This window comes from Salmo salar, chromosome ssa04 (genome assembly GCF_905237065.1).
Source record: "Salmo salar chromosome ssa04, Ssal_v3.1, whole genome shotgun sequence".
Taxonomy (NCBI): Eukaryota; Metazoa; Chordata; class Actinopteri; order Salmoniformes; family Salmonidae; genus Salmo; species Salmo salar.
Window position 1 is genome coordinate 17,000,373 of NC_059445.1, and position 16,540 is coordinate 17,016,912.

Here is a 16,540-nt window from a genome sequence, read left to right on the forward strand (position 1 = left end):
ACGCCGGCCGACTGGCCCTGATTAAATATGGCCCGTGCGTGTGTTAGCGATAAAACCACCACACTCCAAATATACATTTACTTCACACAGATTTGTAGGATTATTCCATGTGTTTTTATTACATGCAGCCGTTTCCTCCTATGAGAAAGTCTAAACCCGTGTGGGGTTCTGCTTTCCGCAAGTGGTTGTTATGGCGACGAGTTTGATGTCCAAATGCTGAGGGAAACATTCAATGACCAAGTAAAGGCAGAATAATTGATATTATCCCCTCATACAGATGCCACAAATAACACAGCTCTACATACATAGAACGATTCAAGTATTTCATTAAACAGCCTGCCTGGGAGTTTATGGCCTAAAGTCTTAGGATTTTCAGGTCAGTCTTGAAAACGTCTGAATGTCTCAGGCTTAAGGACCTTGACCAGGCAGCCTGCTTCCCCCAGAGGGTTGTGGGTAATTACCAGACTTTAAAGAGGCCATTACCCAGTAGAACAGGCCAGAGGACTTGTTACTGTTGTTTATGTAGCATGGGTCACCCCATCACAACCAGGCAGACTCAGAGAGAGACGTGGGACTCAGCTATATGGATGTGATTCATGTGATTTTTTTTCCTCTAAATAATAAAGGTGTGTACAAAAGGTAATTGTTCAATGGATTCTGAAATAGTGCAAAAAAAGACTACAAAGTCCTGGAATGAGTCTGGTTTGGCAGATCTATTGGCTTATTGCTCATGTAGCAGTTTCCTCCCTGGCTGGGTTGAGTACTGCTTTCTGCGATGAGCTGTGGGTGAAAAGGGCATCCACACCACAGGGCATCCCACATGATGCACTATTCCGTATATTGTGACTACTAGAGCACTATGGTCCCAGGTCAAAAGCAGGGCAGTCTATAGGGAACAGAGAGCCATTTGGGGCGCAGACTGTCCACTCATTAGAAGACTGTCAGACTATTTGATGGAAGGAGCAAATTACCTAAAGTACAATTAGATTATAATGAAATGTTTCCCAAATAGAGCCCTATTTCCTATGAAGTGCACTACTTTTGACCAGTGCCCTATGGGCTTACACATGGGCACTACATAGGGAATAGGATGTCATTGGGACACTGACGTATTCACTCTGTTCTCCATTTTGCGTTGTCTCTGTAATTGCGTGACAGTGTACAACTGCGTGTGTGATTTTCATCTGTCAGTGTGACACAGCTTAATTAATGCTAGCATATTAGCCCTGCTCCACTCTTCAAATGAAGCTCAATAAATCGCTGTTTGGCATTTCCCGACCTTTGACCTACAGTATGTAGTTGTGTGTGGCTCCCCAAACGTCCTATCGTAACCTCGCAATGGAGGACGAAGCACTTAAGATTGTGGAAAAACAAATTAGACCGTGACGCATTCCTTTCATTAGGCACAAACCGGCCCGGCAGGACCTGGAATTTATGGCTCTTTCTGTCAAAAGCTGTTTAAAGTATGTGTCTCCATAACACAGGAAATCAAGCAGCACAAGGCCTTGGCTTCTTCCCAAATGGCACCCTATTCCTTATTTAATGCGTTACTTTTGACCAGGGCCCTATAGGGAATAGGGTGGTGTTTGGGACACAGTTCATATGTGAAGGGTAGATGCGAAAGACTTAGCGATGACTTAGTTGACTTAGCTGATAGCCTCTCGCACACGACCAATCTTGCAGTGTCACTGGCTTCCCTCATCAGCGGTTCCCTCCGGACAGTCACTCGGAATGTGAATTTGGGGAATTTTTCAGAGTTGGAAGACAGACAGAGTGACGCTTTCTGAATATTCCCATGACTGACTGAAACCTGGCGACATACTACAACATCCCCTTAAGCTTTTATGGGTAGAAGAAAAAGCATTTTATAGTCTAGAAAACGATGTAAATCCACCTAGGGGGATGCAGGTGTGTGTGAAGACAGAACAGTACGTGTGTGTGTACGCGCATGCACGTGAGTGTGTACGAGTGTGTGTGTGTTTGCATGTATGTGTATATCCGTGTCTCTGTGACTGCACAGGGGTTGGCCGGTGGACAAACGCTGAACTAACGGAGCCCCGCTTAAAGAAAGATGTCCTCCTCACCCCACGCAAACGTTGAGCAACTGGAATGTAGAAATGTACGAAGTGAGCATCGAAATGCGAAATTACAAAAGGTCCGCTGCCAAAGAAAATGTTCTGATGTTGGAAAAGAGAAAAGGCACTGCTGGATACCGATGAAACCCCAGACTTGACACTTTTGGCCTCTTGGTTCTCGTCTGTTGATACTCTTGATATTATTCTACTACACTATAGTATGTGGTTATACCCCCCCTTTTACAATACAACAGACTTGAAAGATGGGAGCTAAAGCCACAGCTGTGTCAGCCCCTCTGTTCGCTGGGTGGCTGAGTGACGGCTCCCTGTGGCATCAGCCACGATGGACACCTTCATCACCCTTCATCGCCTTCCCCTGCCTAAAGCCATCAGAGAGGCCCCTATAATAGTTAGGAACATCACCCTTCTGAGAAGTGGAGGGAAAATACCTGCACTGAGACCCAAATGGCACCCAGGGCTCTGGTCTAGAGCAGTGTTCAAACACTTGGATCTGAGGAAATGTCTTGGTTTATTCATTTATATTGCAACCTCGTGGATAAATACTCCATCATATAACCAGGATATTGTTTTGAACAATTGAAACATGCTAATTCTCCACGCCTCCTTCGAGAGCATCGTAAAGTGTGTATTGAGAGTGAGGCAATGGCTCATCAGCGGTAATGCAGTTTTCATAGACAACATTATCACCACAGGCAAACCCTGAAAGGTGGGTCACATCCCACGGGCATGTCATCCCAACGAGGGCAACAGAACGCTTTGTTTTCCCTCTATAGGGAAAAAATGAGAAGCGCTGAGAAGCGGATCGGAGCGACTTGACAGGGGAGGGGAGTAGGGAGGTATTCAGGCCATTTCCCAGAAACGTTTGCCAGGCTCTGTCAAGGATAATCCCGTAGGAGAAACAAGCCCACTGTTTCAAAGCACTTCTGCTTAAGTAATGAGAACATTCCTCCCGGCTGCCTTTCTCCAATCTTTAATGGGACCAAATGAGGCTTTTGTTTTTTTGGGGGGAGGAGAGGAGACAGATACTGCTGTCCTGCGTCTCGTTTACTTCTTAGCTCATCTACTTGACCTCTTTTAAAGTCAGCAAGGTGGGCCAATCATCGTATGATTGTTTCAGAGCAAGCAGTTAGCACGAGTGTCGGATGAGTGCATAAAAAAGGAATTCAAACCAATGAGGCAAAATATGTTGTTGGATGCAAACCAAGCAAGGACTTAGCCCATAGTCTTACCGTCTTTCTGGCCTGCGTCAATGTCGTTAGGTAATTGCTTGTAACTGCATTCGCTCCGACACTTTTGTTAGCTAATGAGTGTGTTTTCTCATGGTACGGTCTTGAGACTTTTCCCTAAGGCAGTACTTTTGAATTCGATACCATTTGGGATGCACTTTGGGAGAGCGACGAGGATGTTGTTTCTTGTTATTCAGCCATTGCTTTGGTCGATATATATTTTGACTTGGCTGAAATTCCATTGACAGAATGTTGTTTAAGGTTGGATTCAGGGGAGGATTTAGGGGGATTTGCTCCATTATCTGTGTGTGTACATCATCGAGTCATGGAGTTAGACTGGGGCTATGTTCCAAATGGCACTGTATTCCCTACATAGTGCACTACTTTTGAGCAGGGCCCATAGGGCTCTGGTTAAACGTAGTGCACTAAATAGGGAATAGGGTGCCATTTGGGAATGCAGAAGGCTATCTTAGACAATACTGGGAAACTTAACTAACGACAGACTGGAGACAGCAGACGTCTTATCTTAGTCCTTAGCTCAACGTATTGATGTACCTGTCATCTTAAATTTACTGACAGATTTTTACGAATGACCAAACAAGCATCCTTGTCCTTGGAATGTCAATTCTTCCTGAAATTCCTTCCTGAAAAATTCTAAAAACATGTTTTCACTTTGTCATTATGGGGTATTGTGTGTAGATGGGTGAGACATTTTTTCTCTCCATTTAACCAATTTTGAATTCAGGCTGTATAACAAAATGTTGAATAAGTCAAGAGGTATGAATTATTTCTGAAGGCACTGTTTTTTTATCTGTGAAAACATGGAGGGTACATTTGAAAGGCGACAAGGTGGGAAATCAATTCAAAGACTGTTTGTTTTCCTAACCAACCTAGTTATACAGTGAGGGAAAAAAGTATTTGATCCCCTGCTGATTTTGTACGTTTGCCCACTGACAAAGAAATGATCAGTCTATAATTTTAATTGTAGGTTTATTTGAACAGTGAGAGACAGAATAACAACAAAGAAATCCAGAAAAACAAAAGTAAAAAATGTTATAAATTGATTTGCATTTTAATGAGGGAAATAAGTATTTGACCCCTCTGCAAAACATGACTTAGTACTTGGTGGCAAAACCCTTGTTGGCAATCACAGAGGTCAGACGTTTCTTGTAGTTGGCCACCAGGTTTGCACACATCTCAGGAGGAGTTTTATCCCACTCCTCTTTGCAGATCTTCTCCAAGTCATTAAGGTTTCGAGGCTGACGTTTGGCAACTCGAACCTTCAGCTCCCTCCACAGATTTTCTATGGGATTAAGGTCTGGAGACTGGCTAGGCCACTCCAGGACCTTAATTTGCTTCTTCTTGAGCCACTCCTTTGTTGCCTTGGCCGTGTGTTTTGGGTCATTGTCATGCTGGAATACCCATCCACGACCCATTTTCTATGCCCTGGCTGAGGGAAGGAGGTTCTCACCCAAGATTTGATGGTACATGGCCCCGTCCATCATCCCTTTGATGCGGTGAAGTTGTCCTGTCCCCTTAGCAGAAAAACACCCCCAAAGCATAATGTTTCTACCTCCATGTTTGACGGTGGGGATGGTGTTCTTGGGGTCATAGGCAGCATTCCTCCTCCTCCAAACACGGCGAGTTGTCCTCATACCCAGTTGTCCTCTGAATCATTCAGATGTTCATTGACAAACTTCAGATGGGCATGTACATGTGCTTTCTTGAGCAGGGGGACCTTGCGGGCGCTGCAGGATTTCAGTCCTTTTCGGCGTAGTGTGTTACCAATTGTTTTCTTGGTGACTATGGTCCCAGCTGCCTTGAAATCATTGACAAGATCCTCCCATGTAGTTCTGGGCTGATTCCTCACCGTTCTCATGATTATTGCAACTCCACGAGGTGAGATCTTGCATGGAGCCCCAGGCCGAGGGAGATTGACAGTTCCTTTGTGTTTCTTCGAATAATCGCACCAACTGTTGTCACCTTCTCACCAAGCTGCTTGGCGATGGTCTTGTAGCCCATTCCAGCCTTGTGTAGGTCTACAATCTTGTCCCTGACATCCTTGGAGAGCTCTTTGGTCTTGGCCATGGTGGAGAGTTTGGAATCTGATTGATTGATTGCTTCTGTGGACAGGTGTCTTTTATACAGGTAACAAGCTGAGATTAGGAGCACTCCCTTTAAGAGTGTGCTCCTAATCTCAGCTCGTTACCTGTATAAAAGACACCTGGGAGCCAGAAATCTTTCTGATTGAGAGGGGGTCAAATACTTATTTCCCTCATTAAAATGCAAATCAATTTATAACATTTTTGACATGCGTTTTTCTGGATTTTTTTGTTAATCTGTCTCTCGCTGTTCAAATAAACCTACCATTAAAATTATAGACTGATCATTTCTTTGTCAGTGGGCAAACGTGCAAAATCACCAGGGGATCAAATACTTTTTTCCCTCACTGTAGAACAAAGGGGAGGCCGAGAGAAACACATACCCAATTACCCTGACTAGGCCACAGCAGGCCAACTTGGCTTGAGCTGAGATCCATAGCGTCTCATGAGGGTCGACTAGTTGAGTTCATGTAGCAGCCTAAGCGAACCCTTGAACCCCTGTTGACCCTTTAATGAACCTACTGAATCGTCAAGATGCTAAGCTCTGTGAAATGCATGCTTGACGTTTGGAAGTCAAAGAAGATTACGCAGTGAGACAAAACAGTAGTGACACCTGATGTTGCCGATATATTCCTGATGGATCTATCTGATAATGTTACATTGAGTCATTTGGGAATTCGAGACTGAAGCCGTTGATGAATAACTGAGAAGATGTAGATTCTACATCCAAATTGCCCCTCAGGTACTATACATGGTTAACCATGTGTTTGACAAGATGTATGTAAAATATGTTAGTGACACAAATCATGAATATTATTTTGACTAGAAGGCTAGGGATGTTATCAACTGATAGTGGCGGCCTGGTTTCATTCCGTATGAAATGACTTAACACCAATTTTACATTCAAACATCTCTGACACCCTCAAGTCATTTATCATGCTTTATCAGGCTAAAAGCATATATATTTTCAGTTTCACCCTTGATGACATGCCACTCTTTGCGAAGGAGGACATACTGCCGGAATGCATGTACCCCTAACAGGAATTGCCTGCCGTTTATATAACCCCCCCACTCCCCCCAGAGCAAACAACGTTCCGTGTTTTAATTTCTAACCCCACCGCCATATGCCGTAACCTCACAGTGGAGCCGAGTGATTTATCACTGTAACAGTAACATGACTGCATGTGTTGTGCAAGCGTCCCTTCCCATCCGCCTGTGTAGAAAAACATTCAAAAATACATTCGCATTTTTATTCTCATAAATCAATTTATTGCCATAAATCAGTGTTTGTACTGTATTACTGTATATCAGCACTCTGCATGGAGATGCTGTCAGCGGGACTTTATAGAGAGATGGAGAGAGAAACTCCCGACCACCTAGAGACTAGCAGAGATGGACCCAGTCTAGATCTGAGTCAATATGGTCTTTACTCTGGCCAATCCCCGGTCACTGGTCCACTCACCTGTCAACGTGGATTTGTGGATTTTTATCAGGTCGCAGCTGTAGAACACATAGGCGCTCGTGACTGTGAATACACAGGTGGCTCCATAGATTGACTGTACTGTGGTCTCTTGAGGATGTTAGTGAAATGTTAAACTGTGGCTTGGCCTACAAGTACCTGTTTTGCAAGGCTAGCTGGATGGCTGGAGAGCGTGGAGCCTGGTTGTGGGTTTAGAGGAGTTAGATCTAGCACAGGTCAAGGAGCAGAATACAATATGATTTTTTATTTTTATGAAATGGTCCTGTCAACATTTGTTAAACAACAGCTGAATCTCAATTACATCCAACATAAAGATGCCAATATGATGAATATCTGCTGTACATTGGTGATTTACTGTCTTGGGCCTGCTGTATATTACTTCAGTGTCTCTCAACATACAGACTTCCACTCTGACCAGCTGTATTTTACTTTAATATCTCAAAATACAGAATGTCACTCTGAACGCTAGTAATAAACAGTCAAAAAAGTGTATGTTTTCTGCTAACTGCCAACTGCAGTGGAAGTATTTTGATTGCAATCAAAATGTACATTTATAGTTGGAATTAAGAGTATGAATTGTTGTGCGTCTGTGAAAGAAATTTGTGTAAAGGTTACTACAAGCTTCACTTCGTTTGGTCTACGTGCGTGCCCATGGGTGTAGTGGGATTTTTTTGGAGTAGCGGACACTATTTGGTAACACGATATCCTCGCCGCTCCCACTCCCATACACAAGGGGCGATAGCAAAGTATTTTATTTTGGTCTTTTCATTTTGTGAAAACAAGAAAGAGTCGCCTTTCCTTTCTAGTAGTAGCTAGCTGTCTTAAACCTAGCTAAAAACAGCCTTTTTAGCTTCCCACATCTCCATGTGAAGTAATCCGATTTATAGTAAAACAATATGACCTGTCAAATATTCTTATACTTGCTGGTGTAACCTAAAACATTATCCCTGTTTGATAGGCTGCTTGTGTTTTCATTCCCATATCAAATAAAAATAGTATGTCATCATGTTTTGGTCAAGGAGATAAAAGCACATGGCTAGCTTGTTGGCTACAGCAGGTTCTACCATTTAACAGTAGCCTGGAGTTTTAAACAAAATACCCTTTTGGGTGGATTCTTGCTGTTTGGTTTACTGTTTGAACAGTCGCTGAGATTATATTTGGTAATCAATGCAAATAGCTACTTTGATGAACAGCCTATAGATCAGATCAAGGAACCAAGCGACAACACTGCCCCCATACGGCTGCGGAAGGAATGATAGTGTGGGTCTCAATTTTCAGGTAGTAAAAAAGTATGGTCGACTGCAGGGGCGTATTATTTTGTGACAAGAATCGACATTGCAACACTCCGAATCTTGCGTCTGTTTAGAGCTTGTAGTAAGCTCAAGAGTTATGAACAGACCAAATAGGGTGCCAGGTAGCCTAGCAGTTAGAGCGTTGGGCCAGTAACCGAAAGGTCGCTGGTTCGGGTGAACAGAGTCGACAAGGTGAAAAAATCTGTTGATGTGCCCTTGAGCAAGGCACTTAACCCTAACTTGCTCCAGGGGCTTCGTACAACCGTGGCTGACCCTGTAAAACAACACCTTTCACTGCAACTCCATGGTGTACGTGACAGTAAAATGTATTATGAAGCCTGTTATATTAATGTCCCATAAAAACGGTTTGATATGCCTATTGTGGTGTGTTTTTTGAGGAGATAACAGTTTGTAAATGGAATCCTTATGGTGGAGCATTTGCTTTGGGTAAACACAATTGCGTTATTGCAGGCCATTAACAGGTACTGAACTAAGCAATGGTACATTTGCTTTGGGTTTTGCACAACAGCCTAAATACTGCATAGCCAGTGAGTACAGCAATCTGAGTACATATGGAAAAGTTACGTTTATGGCACCGGTTGCGGCGCTACTTTGCTTTGGTTCCAACGAGTCATAAAAAAGCCTTTGATTTGTGCTCTGCTTCTCAGCGCCCAACAGTCATATTGTGTTTCTTTATGGCCTCCTACTGAAGAGCTGCACTGTAACTAATATCACAGAAGGAGTACAGGAAATAGTCAAGTGTACATTTTTTGTCTGATGGGAGATGTCTTGCAGTCGCACATCGTTCATGAGACCATACGAACCATAAAGTCAGCGTCCTCCTTGTGTTTTTACTTACTGTAGGCTTCCCTATTTTTAACTTCAAATGAGCGTGTGCCTTTGCATGATGGTTTATGTTCGGTTTGTTTGTCTCGTCATAGCCATAAACCATCTGAAGGTTGTCCCTGGAGCGGGTTCGCTTTCAGATACATTAGAATAGTGTGTGGACGTTGCCTTATTTCTCTGGCTTGTCCTTTTATTGTCCAGATCCTGCAGACAGCCTAGCGGTTAAGAGCGATGGGCCAGTAACTGATAGGTCGCTGGCTTGAATCCCTGAGCGACTAGGTGAAACGTCTGCCGATGTGCCCTTGAGCAAGGAACTTAACCCTAATTGCTCCTGTAAGAGCGTCTGCTAGATGACTAAAATGTCAATGTAATCCTATTCCAAGTTTGGATGTGCGTAAACGCTCTCGTTTCACGCATTAGAAGAGACCGCGTTTTACAGAAGCGCTATAGAACACTAATGTTGTTTTGTCCTAGGCAGGACCATATGGCTGTTGTGTTTAGGGTACTGTATAGAGCGATTTCCCTGGCTTTTTCTGGCCTAAACATGGCCCTGGCTGTGTGAGTCTGTTTAACTTCATGGGACTTGTTCATGCTTATATCCTACTTAAAACCCGATGAAAAAGGAAACGTAATCCCCTCTAATACTGCACTTCGTAAACGGAACCAAAATCCTCCTATTGACTACATGCCGGTAGGGGGAAAGTTTGCGTCTCCTTCCTTAGCCTAAGGAGGCTGGTAGGGTAGGATAGCTTCTGTGCTGTGCCACTAGACAAGGGCACTGATTATTACGCTCTCTCCTAGCAGTCCGTGCTTGCCTCCGCCTCATCAAAGGGTGACTGTGGTGAGCAATTAGCCACAAGCTAGCTAGCTTAGTGAAAGTTAGCTCATTTGCATTCTCCTTATATGGCACTGAGTGGGACAAGCTGAATTCAATAGACTCAGAATGAAGCAGACTGAGTCTAGTCTTTTCATTACTTTGTCACAGATTTTGTTTTGGGATGCCTGAGTGTGTGTCCCCTGCTCACCCTCGAACCAGACAAGTGTCCCTGTTTTGTTTGTTGAGCCGTTCTGGGTTTTCGCGGCTGCTCAGGTTTCGAGGTGTTTGTGTTTTTTCGACTGGGGGACTTAAATAGACCTTGCAGTGTGTTTGTTGGTTTTCCTGGACGTACACACAGGTCTAAACCCCCCTCTCACAACAGAGGCGTCGGAGGCCCTTGAAACCCGATCCAGAGGATTCGGACCACCTCAGAACAGGACGGTCAAATATCCCCCCCCCACTCTCTATACACCCACCGCTTGTTATCCCCATAGAGACCTCATCCCCCTCTCTTTTGTCCCCTGAGAAAACAAGCATTTTGTTCACTTCTCTCTCCCGCTCTCTCTCCTCACTAGCCCTCCTCTCCTCCATTCACATTCCTCTCATCCTTTTACACCCCTCTCCTCTCCCTCTCCTCTTCTGCCCCCTCCTAAACCTTTCCCTTGTAATTCACATCTTTGCGACTTGACCTTCAGTGTGTTACCGCGATACCGCTTTATCTATCACCGCTTTTCCTGGCAACCCCCGATGTCGACTTCAAGAATTCATGGACTTTCGTGCCTTCAACTGGTTGATAAATACGTGATTTCAAGCTCCCTCGTAGCCTGCCAAGAAGCCAGACAGGGTACTTCAGTTCACTGTCCCAGTGGGGTATGTTGAAATACAGGCAGTCTGTGGACACATCCCAAAAAGCACCCGGTTCCCTATAGAGTGCACTACTTTTGGCCAGGGCTCACAGGGTTCTGGTCAAAAGTAGTGCACTATGTAGGGAATAGGGTGGTATTTGGAATGCAGCCTGTGATCCTAGCCCAAGGAATGCTGCCTCTCTAGGTTATACTAACGTATACAGTATATGCACGCTGAGGCATGATGTACCCTACATCTCAGAGGGCACAAACTCCCTCCACCAGGTCAATAGAACGCTCTGGCATCATCAATAGCTATCACTAGCTGTTAGGGTTTTTCTCATTGATGGTGGACATAGAGGATCCAGAAATGTTGTTGTTGCGCTTGGTAATATGGGCACCTAGATGATCTCATGGAGTGAGAATAATATAATATGGGAAATGTAGTTTCTTTATTAAAATAGTGTGGAAGGGTTGTAGTGTTCTTTTCGATGAGCTGTCATTTTGACCAAAGTGATTAAGCAAGATCAGCTTTGGGGGAACCAAAGCAATAAAAACAACAATCAGTTGTATAATCAAAATCCAGCATTTCTGACAATATCTTCTATCAGCTATGTGCAAACAAAAATAGTTTGGAGGGACACAGGCTGTCTGTACTCACATATTGTGTATACATTGCACATGGACAGTATTCAAGACCAACAGCTGTCTTGGACAGTGTTTTTAAGTTAATATTGATAGAACCAACTATTCCAGCAAGGACTAAACGTTTTATTTCACTAACGAACTGCACATGTACGCTGTTGTCTGATGGGAAAAACCATACATTTTTCTACCTTTGATGAGGCAGTATTATTGTTCAGGGGTCATGTATCAGTGCATCAGTATCTTGCCACAACTTTACGTTACTACTCACTGTCCCTTTGCCCATTTGCTCTGGTTGCCTACTGGGTAATGGAGTTTTTGAATAGATTCATGGTCATACTGCTCTTAAACTATAATTCCCTGTTCTGTTCTTGGATTTCCAGGACAAAAAGAAAGAAAAAAAACTCCCACACTGTCACGTTTACTCCCGCTCCCCCTCTCCGGCCCTCGACGTCGCCAGTTGTATCACCATTACGCACACCTGCCGCCATCGTTACGCGCACCGGCGCCTCGTGACACTCACCTGGACTCCATCACTTTCCTGGTTACCTCCCCTATATCTGTCACTCCCCTTGGTTCTTTCCTCAGGTGTTATTGATTCTGTTTCTGTTTCATTATCTGTACGCTTTTCGTGTTTCTTGTTTGTTCCATGTTTTATTTATTATTGATTGATTCACTCCCTGTACTTGCTTCCCGACTCCCGTTACGCACACACACACACACACACACAAGGTTTTACCAATCTGCCATTTATTGTTGTCAACGTTTTGGTTCAAGACCTTTTTCACGTGCTCTGCCTCCTTGAGAGGAGCAGTGGGCCTGTTAAGCTAGTGAGTAAACCAAACACTTAAAACAAATGTCCCGCTGATGACAGTGGTGTTGGCCATGGGCCCAAAGTGGGGTTCGGTCACAAATCAACTGTGTCTGCATCCATATTCTTCTGTGTTGATTTCCCAACATATAACAATACACTACTTATGACTAATGTTGCTGCTGTCACCGTAGCTCCATGTTTTAACGGGTGGTCAGGGCAGGGGAATCTCTGCTGTACATTTGTCAACCTCGCAACACATTTGGGTTTTATTGTGCGGAACCTGCAGGAATCTCCAGTTACCCAAGGTGCCTTCACACAACCTCACAGGGACTATCCGTCACTGAAATGTCCAGACATATAAATCAAACAATGATTTCTTACATTACGTTCATTGATTGTGATTGGCATCAACAATAAACAATTAGATAGCCTAAATGTATAGGAAACAGTGGATAAGTTACTGTATTTTGTTTTCAAGACATTTTGAAGGACTGTGTTGCTGAAAATACGGAACATTTTATACTTATATTGAAATAGTGAAGTGAGATACTGATCTGCCCCCTAATAATGCTTAACGTGTGTTTCTTAGGCTTTTCCTTTTAAGAGATTTAATATCTGCAAAGAACATACATGCCTTGGCTGTCCCTTTGTTTTTTTACACCAGAAGGGTCCTGGCATGGGAACACCACTATTCTGTGCCCCAAATGGCACCCTATTCCCTATATAGTGCACCTTGGCCCATTGGGGTTTGATAAAAAGTAGTGCGCTGTACAGGAAATAGGTTGGCATTTGAGAGGCACACCTAGTCTGAAACACAATCATTCAGAAGTAGCTGTTGTGCTGAGGTTTTATGTAAAATGGATTTTATTCAGTTTGGCATAGAAAAATACTAGAATCTGAGGAGACAAGTGGTTCCATTAATGAAATGGAATGTCAATGGGTTCCAGATTGGAACGGCTGCAACGTAATGTTCCGAAACCTTAGACAGATTTCCATACAGCGTTATGGCATGACCCCCAGTGGAGATAAGGAGAGAGGGGAGAGCGGGATAGAGGGGAGAGAGAGAGAGAAGGAATCCCCATAGGTTGAACCCTTTATTTTGTTAGAACTCAGAACTCTCAGAATTCCAACCAGGTTTAGTCTAGAACAACAACAGGGGCTCTGTTCCAAATTCATTATCTACAGTATGATTTGATTGGAATTGCGCAACTTTGACAATTTAATTTGCTACAGTTCACAGTAATAGAGTGATTATGAGTGTTGATATGAATGATATCCAGGACAGAATTACAAAAAAGTCTGCAACAATAAAATAAAAAAAACATTGAACAAGGTGTTCATCTGCATATATGGAAAAACAAAAATCTTGGAATACACAACTGACCAATGAAATTGCTCCATGCTCAGAAGACTGCCTGTCCAGGTGTTTTAAATTTTACACAGCATTTCACAATTATTACCAGCAATAGGGCGCATGAATACCAAGTGACCCCGATCAAAAGGAAACAAAAAGACCAATATGGAGCAAATGGAGCACCTTTTCAAACACAGGTCATAGTACAGAACCGAGCCTCAGCTCTGCCAAACAATTCGTTTTATTTTAGGGATTGAATTCATTGGAGATGGAATCATATGTGTGGAATTCCGGTGGAATTATGACTACCAGTCTGCAGGGCTTACACACACACGCACATACGCACGCACACACACACACACACACACACACACACACACACACACACACACACACACACACACACACACACACACACACACACACACACACACACACACACACACACACACACAGGCACACACATATTTAGGGATGAGGTCATCTCACAACCTGTCACAGCTTCCAGATTGTACACTTCCTGTCTGCCTGAAACATGAGGAAAGACTTCCATGAAGCTACTATGAGTCATGATCGGGTTGCCTACTGACTGAAATATGCTAAACAGGAAATGACGCTGTGATTGATGGAAACTCATGGAGGGAGCAGGTCTGCCGGGTCTGTCGAAGGGGCAGCCACTTATAACCTTGTACTTTAACTTTTTAACATGACCCTTTGTGGACAGATTGTGGAAAACCAAATGTCTGGAATGCTTTGTAGTGAAAATACTATGGCCAACTTTGTCAATTTAAAAAATCTATTTAATAATATTTTGATGAAACGTGGGGGTATAGTACAGTTGATCTAGCAGTCATCATACGGTGTAAGATCATCGTAAGTGTAGGTAAAGTTTATATACAGTTGAAGTCTGAAGTTTACATACACCTTAGCCAAATACATTTAAACTCAGTTTTTCACAATTCCTGACATTTAATCTGAGTAAAAATTCCCTGTTTTAGGTCAGTTAGGATCACCACTTTATTTTAAGAATGTGAAATGTCAGAATAATAGTAGAGAGAATGATTTATTTCAGCTTTTATTTCTTTCATCACATTCCCAGTGGGTCAGAAGTTTACATACACTCAATTAGTATTTGGTAGCATTGCCTTTAAATTGTTTAACTTGGGTCAAACGTTTCGGGTAGCCTTCCACAAGCTTCCCACAATAAGTTGGGTGAATTTTGGCCCATTCCTCTTGACAGAGTTGGTCTAACTGAGTCAGGTTTGTAGGCCTCCTTGCTCGCACATGCTTTTTCAGTTCTGCCCACACATTTTCTATGGGATTGAGGTCAGGGCTTTGTGATGGCCACTCCAATTCCTTGACTTTCTTGTCCTTAAGCCATTTTGCCACAACTTTGGAAGTATGCTTGGAGTCATTGTCCATTTGGAAGACCCATTTGCGACCAAGCTTTAACTTCCTGACTGATGTCTTGAGATGTTGCTTCAATATATCCACATCATTTTCCTTCCTCATGATGCAATCTATTTTGTGAAGTGCACCAGTTCCTCCTGCAACAAAGCACCCCCACAACATGATGCTGCCACTCCCGTGCTTCACGGTTGGGATGGTGTTCTTCGCTTGCAAGCCTCCCCCTTTTTCCTGCAAACATAACGATGGTCATTATGGCCAAACAGTTCTATTTTTGTGTAATCAGACCAGAGGACATTTCTCCAAAAAGTACGATCTTTGTCCCCATGTGCAGTTGCAAACCGTAGTCTGGCTTTTTTATGGCGGTTTTGGAGCAGTGGCTTCTTCCTTGCTGAGCGGCCTTTCAGGTTATGTCGATATAAGACTCGTTTTACTGTGGATAACGATACTTTTGTACCACTTTTCGCACCAAAGTACGTTCATCTCTAGGAGACAGAACGCATCTCCTTCCTGAGCGGTATGACGGCTGCGTGGTCCCATGGTGTTTATACTTGCGTACTATTGTTTGTACAGATGAACGTGGTACCTTCAGGTATTTGGAAATTGCTCCCAAGGATGAACCAGACTTGTGGAGGTCTGCAATAATTTTTCTGAGGTCTTGGCTGATTTCTTTTGATTTTCTCATGATGTCAAGCAAAGAGGCACTGAGTTTGAAGGTAGGCCTTGAAGTACATCCACAGGTACACCTCCAATTGACTCAAATTATGTCAATTAGCCTATCAGAAGCTTCTAAAGCCATGACATAATTTTCTGGAATTTTTCTGGAATTTTCGAAGTTGTTTAATGGCACAGTCAACTTAGTGAATGTAAACTTCTGACCCACTGGAATTGTGATACAGTGAATTATAAGTGAAATAATCTGTCTGTAAACAATTGTTGTAAAAATGACTTGTGTCATGCACAAAGTAAATGTCCTAACCGACTTGCCAAAACAATAGTTTGTTAACATTAACAAGAAATTTGTGGAGTGGTTGAAAAACAAGTTTTAATGACTCCAACCTAAGCTTATGTAAACATCCGACTTCAACTGTATAAAGCTATGCATCACTGCCAAAATTGTAATAACAATGCTTTACTCTCTCACTAGCCTTATGATCCACTGAGCCACAAGTCACAGTGCAAAAATGACCTTAAGATCCACAAGTCACTGTGCTAAAATGACCTTAAGATCCACAAGTCACTGTGCTGAAATGACCTTAAGATCCACAAGTCACTGTGCTAAAACGACCTTAAGATCCACAAGTCACTGTGCTAAAATGACCTTAAGATCCACAAGTCACTGAGCTAAAATGACCTTAAGATCCACAAGTCACTGAGCTAAAATGACCTTAAGATCCACAAGTCACTGTGCTAAAATGACCTTAAGATCCACAAGTCACTGTGCTAAAATGACCTTAAGATCCACAAGTCACTGTGCTAAAATGACCTTAAGATCCACAAGTCACTGTGCTAAAATGACCTTAAGATCCACAAGTCACTGTGCTAAAATGACCTTAAGATCCACAAGTCACTGTGCTAAAATGATCTTACAATCCACTGAGCCACAAGTCACAGTA